A 12,695-nucleotide genomic window follows, 5' to 3' on the forward strand; every position below is an offset into this window, starting at 1 on the left:
TGCACATGATAGGGGACACTGTCCAGGTTGTCCTTGAATACTTCTTCCTGAGTACCTGGTATTATTGGTGAGTTCTAATGTGCCCGGTTCCTTTTTTACCCTGTCTTTAATCATGTCTAAGAATAAATTTTAATGAAAGCTCTCAGATTCTCAGTGATGTTGGAGAAGATATATTGAACACATTGAACAGTGAATGAATTATAAGCAGATACCACAATGTGAATTTTCATCCTCAACTCTAGGGGAGTGAGTGTGCTTGGTTAAAAGGAGGCTGGCGTAGTACTACTTCCACACTGGCCTGCTTAGCAATGACTTCTGGCCTCCCAATCACTCACAATTAATGATCTCACCTCACATCCTTTGCATGTCTTTTATTCTCTCGAATGATGTCATACATGAGATCTTCATGTACCTTAAGGGATCAGAAAAGGTTAATGTTTTGTAAGGCTTCCTGGACTGGTAGTTAAATATAAATAAAATCCTTGTTTTTTTTCACTTGAATTTTATATATATATATAAAATTGTTCTTTTTGTTATACATGACAGGAGCATGTATATTGACATATTATACATACATGGAGTATAACTTTCCATTCCTGTTATAAATGATGTGGAGTGACACTGGTCATGTATTCATACACAAACATAGAAAGTTATGTCCAATTCATTCTACTATCTTTCCTATTCCCATTCACCATTAAAAATCCCTACTTTATTTGATATAACTTTATGTTTAACATATTCTAATTCTTTTTAGGGGTCATTTTGCTGTAGATTCATTAAGGCTAGAAAAACAATTTTCTAATTAAAAAATACAAGAAATAATATTATTCAGGAGGCAATAACTGTTCATATAGTGGCATGATCTTTTTAAAAATTTTTTAAAAATTGTAGTTGGACACATATTTTTATTTTATTTCTTTATTTTATGTGGTGCTGAGGATCATACCCAGTCCTCATATGTGCTAGACTAGCACTCTACCGCTGAGCCACAACCTAGTCTGTGGTATGGTTGTTTTATAAAACAGTACTCAATTTGAGAAATATTGAGGTGATTCTCTTTGGCCTATGTGGATAGATGACAAGAAGATAGTATTTAGTGAAATAAATGAGTTACAAAATGATGTGTAATAATAATCCATTTATAAGTACAGTAAAATATATGCTACGTACCCCAAGAAGTCTGGAAATGTGTACATCCAACTACTTTCTATAGACCCACTCTGGGGAGATAAGTAAGATTGGACTTGGTGGTAAAAACCTTATGTAAGTTTTTCATTTTGCTTAATAAGACAAATGTATTCTTATACCATTTACATAATTTAAATTGGCTTCAAGCCAGGCATGGTGGCACATGCCTGTAATCCCAGTGGCTCAGAAGGTGGGGAAAAGAGGATCACAGAGTCAAAGCCAGACTCAGCAATTTAGTGAGGCTCTAAGCAATTTAGTGAGACACTTTCTCAAATTAAAAAATAAAAAAGGACTGGGGATGAGGCTTAGTGGTTAAGAGCTCCTGAGTTCCACCCGTTACCAAAAAAAAAAAAAAAAGGCTTAATATAAAAATACATATAGGAAGTTGGGTGCAGTTATGCACACTTGTAATCTCAATTGGGAGGTTGAGGCAGGAGGAGTCTTAAGTTCTAGGCCAGCCTCAGCAACTACACAAAGCCTTAACAAGACCTGTCTCAAAATAAAAAATAAGAAGACTGGGAATGCAGCTCAGTGGTAGAGAACTCCTGGTTTCCATATTCAGTACAAATAAGCAAGCAAACAAATATATAGGAGAAACATAGTAAGTAAATATTCTCAATTTAAAAGCTATTTATTGATTGATTGATTTGGGGTACGAGGGATTGAACTCAGGGTTACTTAACCACTAAGTTATATCTCCTGCCCTTTTTCAAATTTTATTCAGAGACAGGGTCTTGCTGAGATACTCAGGACCTTGCTAAGTTGCTGAGACTAGCTTTGAACTAAAAAAGAATATATTTATTGTATATATTTTAGATATTACCAAAAAATTAAATTTATAAAATGTATTGAGGGCAGGTGGTACATCTCAGTGTACCTTCCTACTGGATACAGGGCCCTGAATTTAATACCTAGCACCAGAAAATAAACAACAAAAGATCCCAGTACTGCAAAAAATAAATACATAAATCAATAAACACAGAGCTAGCTATATAAATAATCTATTATCCTATTTAATAAAAATAGGTAATTTCTATTAAACTTTGATACATTTCTTCTACTGGTTACTCTTAATTTAGGAAGAATTCCCATCTTTATGATATACATAATTCTACTGATTTTTACTTAGGTTTTCATGAACATTTTCCTTTAACATTACATATTTTTCCTTTAACATTACATAAAATGTTCATTTTCATGAACATTTTCCTTTAACATTACTCCTAGAGCTGAGGGTGTAGATTAGTCTATGTATGCTAACCACTCACAACCCCCTTTTTTGCAATCCAAGGGATTAAACCTAATGCCTCATGCATGGCAGGCAAACACTCTACCTCTGAGCCACATCCCAAACCTTATCTGATTTAATTAATTAATTAATTAATTAATTTGGTATTGGGGATTTAACCCAGGGGCGCTTAACCACTGAAACACATCCCCAGACCTTTTTATTTTTTAAGAAGGTCTCACTAGGGCTGGGGTTGTAGCTCAGTGGTAGAGAGCTTGCCTAGCTTGTATGAGGCACTGGGTTCGATTCTCAGCACCATATATAAATAAATAAAATAAAGGTCCATCAACAACTAAAAAAAAAGTATTAAAAAAATAGGGACTCATTAAGTTGCTTAGGGCCTAAGTTGCTTAAGGCCTCGCTAAGTTGCTGAGGCTAGCTTTGAATTTGCAATCTTCCTTCTTCCACCTCCAGAATCACTGGGATTATAGGCATGTGCCACCATGCCTTGGCCAGATCTGATTTTGATATATGCTGATAAACCCAGTATATTCACACAGCAGCATATTTCATTTGACAGAAATAATTACTGAATGATGTATTTATATCTCTGGGAGGTAGTTCTATTCAAATAAAGTGAGGATATGATAATTCTGTCTTACTATCATCTATAGAGGAAACATATATTCACTTATACCTTAAAATAGTAAGACAGTGCCAGGCACTGTGGCCTTTGCCTGTAATCACAGCAGATTGGGAGGTTGAGGCAGGAGGATCACAAGCCTGAGGCCAGCCTGGGCAAGTTAGTGAGACTCTGTCTCAAAATAATAAATAAAAAGGGCTGAGGAGGGCTGCAGTTGTGGCTCAGTGGCAGAGCACTTGCCTAGCATGTGTGAGGCACTGGGTTCGATACTTAGCACCACATATAAATAAATAAGTAAAATAAAGGTCCATCAATATCTAAAAAAATTTTTTAAAAAAGTGCCAGTGATGTGGTTCAGTGATAAAGGCCCCTGGGTTCGAATCCCAGTAGCAAAAAAAAAAAAAAAATGTAAGATAAGTCTGGGAAATGAACACTTTTATTTTAGTAAGGAAATAATAACTTTACATCTGATAACTTGGGGCTGAATAGACAGTGTCTGCTTTCAGAACAGAATAAGAACATTTTAATTGAAGTGAGCCCACCCCCACCCACCTACCCTATCTGGGAACTGAATGGAGGAGCACTTTACCTATTAGCTATATCCTCTAGACCTTTTTAGTTGTATATTTTTTGGTACCAGGAATTGAACCCAGGGACATTCAACCACTGAACCACATGTCCAGCCCATTTTTTTTTTTCTTTTGAGACAAGAGTCTTGGTGAATTTCTTAGTTCCTGATGCTGGCTTTGAACTTGTGATCCTCCAGCCTCAGTCTCCTGAGCCACTGGGATTATAGGAGTATGCCACCATGCCCAGCTCATTTTTATTTTTTCACTGGAGACAGGGTCTCTCTAAATTGTTTAAGACCTAGCTAAATTGCTGAAGGTGTCCTTGAATTTGCAATTTTCTTGTCTCATCCTCTGTAGTCACTAGGATTTCACCCATTCACCACCATGCCTAGCAAAGTTAGGTTTTTTTTTTAATTAAAGAGCTAATCTATTAAAAATGCATAGCAGCTGGAGGCAGTGGTGCACACCTGTAATCCCAGGGGCTCAGGAGGCTGAAACAGGAGGATCATGAGTTCAAAGCCAGCCTCAGCAATTTATAGAGGCACTAAGCAACTTGGTGAGACCCCATCTCTAAATAAAATACAAAATAGTGTTGGGGATGTGGCTCCGTGGTTGAGTGCCCCTGAGTTCAATTCCCGGTACCAAAAAAAATAAAGGTGCACTTACCATCTGACAACTCTGATCAAAGGCTTCTGGAGAATGTATTCATATGAACATTTGATTCACTGATGACGACTGACTCATTTGATATACACTGTCTTTGATAAATGTAATCGACACTGGGGTTTTACTTACTACTCTGAACTGTTCTAGCTTCTGGTTGTCTTTGATAAAGAAAGGGCATTCTTTGTCGCCTATTCGGTGCCCAAACCGTTTACAACGCCAACCTAAAAATGAAAGGGGCAATATTTCTGTAAGATGACATTGTTAAATTTCAGCAGATTAAGTTTTTATTCATTAGATTCTAATTCTAAAAGTAAATGTAATCAATGGATGAAAATGAAAGTAAGTTTCCCCAAAATACAGATCAACTAATTGCTTCCAAGCATCCTTGAATCATGTAGCATTAGGAATAAAAAATTCTATTATGAAATATTTACCAAAAAATTCCATGAAAAAGTACCCCAAAAGGGGAAATTTATTTTTAGTCTCCCTAAATATTTTTTGTGTCACTACAGTTTTGTGAATAAATCTTTTTATCAAGTGTGTCTGATTCTGCAGGCTAAAGGTGTAGGTCAGTGGTAGAGTGTGTTCTTAGCAAGCTCAAGGCCCTGGGTAAAATCTCCAGCATCAAAAATAAATAGCTGGGGGGCTGGGGTTGTAGCTCAGTGGTAGAGTGCTTGCCTAGCATGTGTGAGGTACTGGGTTCAATTCTCAGTACCAGATATAAATAAATGAATAAAATAAAGGTCCATCAACAACTAAAAAAATTAGAACTAATTAACTAGCTAAAAAAATTAAAACTAAATAAATAAATACTTGAATTACTCAGCCTTAAAGAAGAATGAAATCATGGCATTTGCAGGTAAATGGATGGAGTTACAGAATATCACGCTAAGCGAAATAAGCCAATTCCCCCAAACTAAAGGCCAAATGTTTTCTTGATATGTGGATGCTGATCCGTAATGGGGGAGGGTAGGAAAATGGAGGAACTTTAGATTGGGAAGAGGGGAGTGAGTGGAGGGGAGTGAGTGGAAGGGAGTGGGTGTGGGGGTAGAAAGATTGGTGGAATGAGATAAACATTATTACCCTATGTAAATGTACGATTGCTTGACTGGTGTTACTCTGCATCGTATACAACCAGAAATGAAAAGTTGTGCTCCATTAATGTATAATGCTTCGAAATGCATTCTGCTGGTATGAATAACTAATTAGAACAAATACAAATAAATAAATCAATAGCTGGGGTGCTGGGGCTGTGATTCAGTGGTGGAAAGCTTACCTTGCACATGTGAGGCAGTGGGTTCGATCCTCAGCACTACATAAAAATAAATAAATATAAATAAAGGTATTGTGTCCATCTACAAATACAAATATTAAAAAAAAGAAATAAAATAAATATCTGAGAGCCATTTCGCATGCCTGTAATCCCAATTACTTGGGAGGCGGAGGCAGGAGGATTGCAAGTTATAGGCGAGCCTCAGTAACTTAAGGAGACCCCATCTCAGAAGAAAAAAATCTAAAAGGGTAGGGAATGTACCTCAGTGGTAAAGCTTCCATGGGTTCAATCTCTAGTACAAAAAAAAAAAGAGTTGGGGTGGGGGGCTGTAGGAACTCTAAGAATTTTAACCTCTTGAGTACCTTACCTGGGATTATAAGTTTGTATCCCCATATCCAAGTGGAATCATCAAGTTTAATAACATACAAATAATGTGAATTCCAGAAGGAGTTAAAGAGAAATAAATATTTGAAGAAACCATGACTAAAAACTTCCTAAATTTGATGAAAACAATGTACAAAGCCAAGAAGCTCAAAAACTCCAAGTAGGATAAACTGAAAGAGGGCCCTACCTTCATACAACACAGACAAACTTAAGAAGCAGAGATGAGTTGGGATGGTAGCTCAGTGGTAGAGCAGTTGCCTAGGACATTTGAAGCAATGGGTTGGATCCTCAGCACCCACATAAAAATAAATAATAAAATAAAGGTATTGTGTCCATCTAAAACTGAGAATATATTTTTTAAAAAGCCAAGATAACAAGAGAATTTTGACAATATCAAGTGATTGTAGTTCATCATATATACGCAATCCAATCTGTGGGCTATAAGTGGTAGTGCACCAGTGACTCAGCAGGCTGAAGCACTAGTATTGCCAAGTTCAAGGCCAGTCTTAGCAACTTGGTGAAACCCTACCTCAAAATAAAAAAGGCTGGTCATGTGGCTCAATGGCTAACAGTGCTCCTGAGTTCAATCCTTTGCAACAAAAACTAAACAAAAAACAAATATAGACAATTCCCAAGAAGGAATTAGAAACTGTTGAGACCAGAAGGCTGTGTAATGATAAATTATTATTTTTTGGTACCAGGGTTTGAACCCAGGGCATTCAATCACTAAGTCATATCCCCAGCCCATTTTTTTTTTAATTTTGAAACAGGTCTCTTTAAGTTGCTTAAGGCCTCACTAAATTCCTGAGGCTGGCTTTGCAATCAAATTCCTCCTGCCTCAGCCTCCTGAATCGCTGGGGTTATAGCATGTGCCATCAAGCCTGGCTGGAATGATATATTCTAAATCATAAGACTTAAAAAGAAAAAAATTGAATATTGAATGAAGATTCAGTTTAACATTTAGAAAATGCTAAGATTGTTGAATCAGAATTTTATGCCAGCAAATTGCACTTCAAAAATAAAAAGAAAAATGAAGAATTTCTAGATTAATAAAACTGAAGAGAATTTGAGGGTTTGGGAGTTCATCTCATTGGTACAGTACTTCCCTAGTATATGCCAAGCCCTGGGTTTTATCCCCAGCACCACCGTCCCCCTAACAAAACAAAACCAAAATTACAGAATTTGTTGTATATAGATGCCTAAGTCCGGCTGGGCTGCCTAAGTCCGGCTGGGCAAAATAACCTAGAGGTGACTGCCGCATCCGGCTAACGGAGCCGAGTCCGGCGAGGGACGGCGGGGTTAAAAAATACACAGGACACCAAGGTTCTTCATCCAGGAGGGAGCGTGTGCGCGCTTTATTGCCAGATTTGTTCCCCTTATATATCTTTTTAACAGCTGCGGGAAATCACTCAAAAGTGAGGAGGGAAGAGTAATAACTGCGTCCTTGGGTTACTGTCACGTCACCGTCCCCTATCAGGAGGCTCGAACAGGTCAAGATGTTCCCGAGAGACACATATGCGCGAGGCAGATAAACAGGGAACCTCAAGCCCGCATCACGGCCTTGTGAGCTGGCCACATTGACATGCATAACAAAGAACTGGGGGTTGAGTCTCCAGGGGCCAGGGCAGGCCTGCTACCAGCAGGTGACAAGCAACTTGAAGGTTGAAGCAGGAACTACTTTATTGCGAGTGAACTCAGCAGGAACCGAGAACTCAAAGTAGCGGGCACCCAAGGTAGCAGGAGCTGCTTATCTGCCGGACTGCAGAGGTACATATACCCAACTAATTACACACAGCTGAACTTAATTGACATCATCTAGACACAGCAGTCAGTCATTAAAGAATCCTCATCATCTTAATGGCTCCCTGGTGTTGGCTCAGAAACCACTCCTCCTAGCATACTGCCCGGCGCCATCTTAACTTGGTTGTGGCCCTCATCATAGAGAGTTGCCCTATAAAAGAAACAAAGTTGAAATTATGTGAGGGCACTAGGGTGCTGGTAGCAGGCCCGCCCTGGCCCCTGGGGACTCAACCCCCAGTTCTTTGTTATGCATGTCAATGTGGCCAGCTCACAAGGCCGTGATGCGGGCTTGCGGTTCCCTGTTTATCTGCCTCACGCATATGTGTCTCTCGGGAACATCTTGACCTGTTCGAGCCTCCTGATAGGGGACGGTGACGTGACAGTAACCCAAGGACGCAGTTATTACTCTTCCCTCCTCACTTTTGCGTAATTTCCCACAGCTGTTAAAAAGATATATAAGGGGAACAAATTTGGTAATAAAGCGCGCACATGCTCCCTCCTGGATGAAGAACCTTGGTGTCCTGTGTATTTTTAACCCCGCCGTCCCTCGCCGGACTCGGCTCCGTTAGCCAGACGCGGCACTAGGGGTAACTCAAATCCATGTGAAAAAATATGGCACCAGTAAAGTTAACTTGAGAGGTACATGTAAAAGAAATATTTTGTGGTACTTCTTTTATTCTCTTGCTTAAAAAAAACAACAGAAAGCAATATTTATAAAACTGTGATGACTTATTATATATAAAGATGTAATTTTTGGAGGAGGGGGGTATTGGGGATTGATCCCAAAGATGCTTAACCACTGAGCACTGTCCCCAGTTCTTTTTTTTATTTTTTAGTTTGAGACAGGGTCTCACTAGGTTACTTATAGTCTTGCTAAGTTGCTGAGGCTGGCAATGAACTTGTGATCCTCCTGCCTCAGCCTCCTGAGCTGCTGGTTTACAGACCTCCACCACCTCATCAGACTAATGATGTAATTTGTAAGACAATAATAGCACCAAGGGAGGCAGGGTGAGGTATGGAATGAGCATGAAGAACTCCACTTATCCAGACATACCTTCTGTGGACTCTGATGGCTCCTCAAAAGTCATGTGCCCTTCCATATCCCTCACACTCATGGCATTTCTACCACGGAATATCTTTCTTTCTTGTTTTTTTTTTTTTTTTTTTTTTTTTTTTTAGAGGAATATCACTTGTACTCCTGATGTGATGAAAGACTAATGATCTTGGAATCATAAACTTTTGAGTTATTTCTTGTTCTGTTTCCTTGGACCACTTACTGACATAAGCCAATTTCTTTTCTTTTCTAGAAAAGGGGATCATGCCATGATCTTATCAGGTGCATGCCTACAATCCCAGGTACTTGGGAAGCTAAGGCAGGAGAATCTGCAAGACCCTGTCTCAAAACAAAAAGGGAAATATAGCTCAGTATAGAGTGCTTATATGGCATGAAGAAGGCCCTTAATTTGATGTCCAATCCCCTGTCCCCATCAAAAGAGGAGTGTGCTAAGACCAAGCTAAATAGAACTCAACACACTTTGTAAACTGTTACATAACTGGATGTATGGAAGAGTGCTATGGTTTGGATGGGACTTGTTCCTCAACGGTTCACATGCTGGCACCTGGTCCAGAGTGCAGCGGTATTGAGGTGGTGAATTTCTAAGAGGTGGAACCAGGTGAAGGTAACTGGTCATTGGGGTGCATCCTGTCTCCTGGGACTCTGTTAATTCCTGTGAGAATAAGCTGTTATAGAGAGAGTTCATTTGTCTTGAGTTTTTCTCTTGGTCATAACAGGTTTCCCTTCCACTGCTCAATCATGCATGTTGCAGCCAGGGAACCTTTATCAAGATGCCAAGGTTATGCTTTTTGGACCCTCCAGTTGCCAGATTAGTGAGCCAAATAAACTTTTCTTTTTTTTCAGGGCTGAGGACTGAACTCACAGCCTTGCACATGCTAGGCAAGTGCTCTGCTACTGAACTAAATCCCCAAACCCCAAAATAAACTTTTTAGGAAAAAAAATATATACATAAATATGTGTGTGTATGTGTGTGTGTATTTATTTATTTATAGATGGACACAATATCTTTATTTTTTGTTTATGTATTTTTATGTGGTGCTGAGGATCGAACCTAGTGCCTCATACAACCCTAGCCCCCAAAGAAACTTTTTTATAAGCTACCCACCTTTTGGTCCTTGTTATGAAAATAAAACAAACAAAAATAGTTACACCAAAAAGTGTTATTTAAACTCTTCCACACCCACATTGCATTACTTTGACTTCTTTCCCCAGTGGCATCCAAAGTCCTTTAGTTGGCGCGTAAGCCAGAAATTCCCGGGCATGCTTGTTGCCTGGTACATCAGGAATACAGTCTTCTGGCTTAATCTCATCTTCCTAAATGAAGGGAACAGTGTGTAAACAACATGGCAACAAAGCATCAGAATTTTTTCCCTTCTTCCTAGCAACACACTATTGCCTTGCTTTCTCTTAAATCATCCCCAGGAACAAGAGAGACAAATTATACCTGATAGGAGAAACAGGAAATCAATGTAGAACTACACCAGAAAAATAACTTTCCTCAGAAAAAAACAGACTTTACTATAGGGAAGTTATAGGGAAGCATGAGTCTGTTTTTCACACAGAAATGATTTGTGAGTTCCTCCACATTTCTGATGTAAATTAGATGCAATGATCAAAAGAAAGGTTTCATTCCCTCAAAATGTGTGGAATCAAGCAAGGCATAAAACTGAAATAGGGCTAGGCATGCAGCTTAGTGGTAAAGTATTTGCCTAGCAAGTATAAGGCCTGGGTTCTATCCCCAGAACCACCAAAAAAAAAAAAAAAAAAAAGTAAACCAGGTTTTCCGTAATAATAGAGATAGTATATTATATGAGAACAGTTCATTATGGCCTGACACAATAGTGCACACCTGTAATCCCTAATCCCAGTTATCTAGGAGGCTGAGGTAGGAGATGCAAATTCAAGGCCAGCCTGGACAACTTAGTGAGACCTTGTCTGAAAATGAAAAATAACAAGGGTTTGGGATGTAGCTCAGTGGTAGAGCACCTGAGTGAGTTACATCCCCAGTACACCTCCCAACAACAACAACAGTTATAAATCACAAGAGGTCTTTTGGCTTCATCTGATACTCTAAGTCTCCCACATGCAGAAATACCCTGACAGGGTGGTCAGGGAGCTGAGAGAGGGGTCCCTGTTCAGGGAGACTGAAGTAGATGTGCTCTCAGATCTCCTGAGAGGTTGCTCTTTGAGCTGAGGACACTTAAGACCTCAGCATGGGGTGTACTGAGGATCTGGCCAGGTAAGGTAGGCAAGGAAAATGTGGCAGCAGTGCTTTGAGGAGAGGCAGCCAACAGTGAGAGAAGGGGAGCTATAGCCCAGGAAACGAACACACACACACACCCAGACACACACCAACTCAGACACACACACATACACACACAGTGCGCACGTGCCTGGTTGGGTTTTTTTTTTGGGGGGGGGGGGAGGGAATCCTGATGAAATTTCCACAAAGGAACAAAGCCCAAATTAGGACCTGTCTGGCATCTGCAGGGAAAAAACAGCATTTTCATAAAAGGAGGTTTAAAACCCATACAGTCATTTTTCCTAACAAGTTATAAGGTATGCAAGTATGTCTAACAGAATAATCAGAGTACAGACATCACACTAACCTTCATAAATCCAGGAGGAGGTTTTTCATAGCTAAAAAGAAAAACACAAACAAACAAACAAGCAAAACTTCATCAACTATATTAACAGAATCAAACACACCAAGTTAATGCAAAGCAGAGCTATAGCATTATTAATTAGACATTTTAGCAAGGATAAGCATTTCTCATCTGGTTTGCAGACCAGGAATCACCTCAGAAGTGCGGAAAGGTTCCCCTGCCTAGGCTCAGCTGTACTCAACTACCAAACCCTCCCCACGTTGTCATTTTTACCCTTGGAGGACCCTACTCTGTGGTTTTTTAAAAAATATATTTTTAGTTGTAGATGGACACGACATCTTTGTTTTATTTATTTTTTCATGTGGTGCTGAGAATTAAACCCAGTACCTCACATGTGCTAGGCAAGAACTCTACCATTGAGCCACAACCTCAACCCCTAAAACTCTGTGATTTTTCTAAAAAATATTTTTAGTTGTAGATGGACATGATATCCTTATTTTATTTATTTTTTTATGTGGTGCTGAGAATCAAACCAGTGCCTCACATGTACGAGGCAAGCGCTGACTGTACTCTGAAGAGACCAGAGGCTGGGTGTGAAATGCTTACATTTCAGACAAATGTCTAAAGGGGAAGAACACTGTACAGTCATCTATGTGCTCACAGAACAAATCTCAGGCTTTTAAAGGCATCTATACTGCTTCTACAAAGAGTAACACATAAACGTGGTTAGTTTAGATCTGTGCCTCACTCCTCTAAGCCTGCAAAGAAGCACTCATTTTAATATTTCAGAATGGATGGAAAGGACAGAAACACTCACAATCTAATGTTTTCTTCATTCTGACTCTTCTTTTTTTTCCTCCCCTCTGACTCTCAAATAGAGTTTAAAAGACCCTTCAGAGGAGAATGAAAATTAGGGATGAAAGTCAAGGAGAATACACTGAGGGAAAAGTGAAATGATTTTCCATCTCCTCTTCTGTTAAGATGTGGGAGAAAACCACTTGGTAGATGAAGCATGAGAAATGTCCAAGTCACTAATTCAGAGCTTTTCTAAGGGTCAGAGGAGGATCTGTCTCCTTAAGATTACCTAGTAAATGAATGGATATGAACAGAATTAGCTTCTTAGAATTGGCACAGTGTTCTTCCCCAAACTGATACTTTGCCGCAGTCTGGCTGGGCACAAAATCACGAGCCACCACACAGCTTGTAGATTCAAACAGCAACTCTTTATTCCCGAACTCACACCAGCCATCTACAATCACG

General features: G+C 39.4%; 1 long non-coding RNA gene across 1 annotated transcript; it reads right to left on the reverse strand.

Annotated features, from left to right (window-relative positions):
- Positions 1 to 349: 349 nt before the first annotated feature.
- Positions 350 to 11,962, reverse strand: LOC139706340 (uncharacterized). The gene is made up of 5 exons (XR_011707917.1): positions 11,439 to 11,962; positions 9,935 to 10,143; positions 5,574 to 5,609; positions 4,427 to 4,518; positions 350 to 412 (listed from the first exon to the last, which is right to left on the reverse strand). It is a non-coding gene; the product is annotated as an uncharacterized lncRNA (long non-coding RNA).
- Positions 11,963 to 12,695: the final 733 nt, after the last annotated feature.

This window comes from Marmota flaviventris, chromosome 1 (genome assembly GCF_047511675.1).
Source record: "Marmota flaviventris isolate mMarFla1 chromosome 1, mMarFla1.hap1, whole genome shotgun sequence".
Classification (NCBI taxonomy): domain Eukaryota; kingdom Metazoa; phylum Chordata; class Mammalia; order Rodentia; family Sciuridae; genus Marmota; species Marmota flaviventris.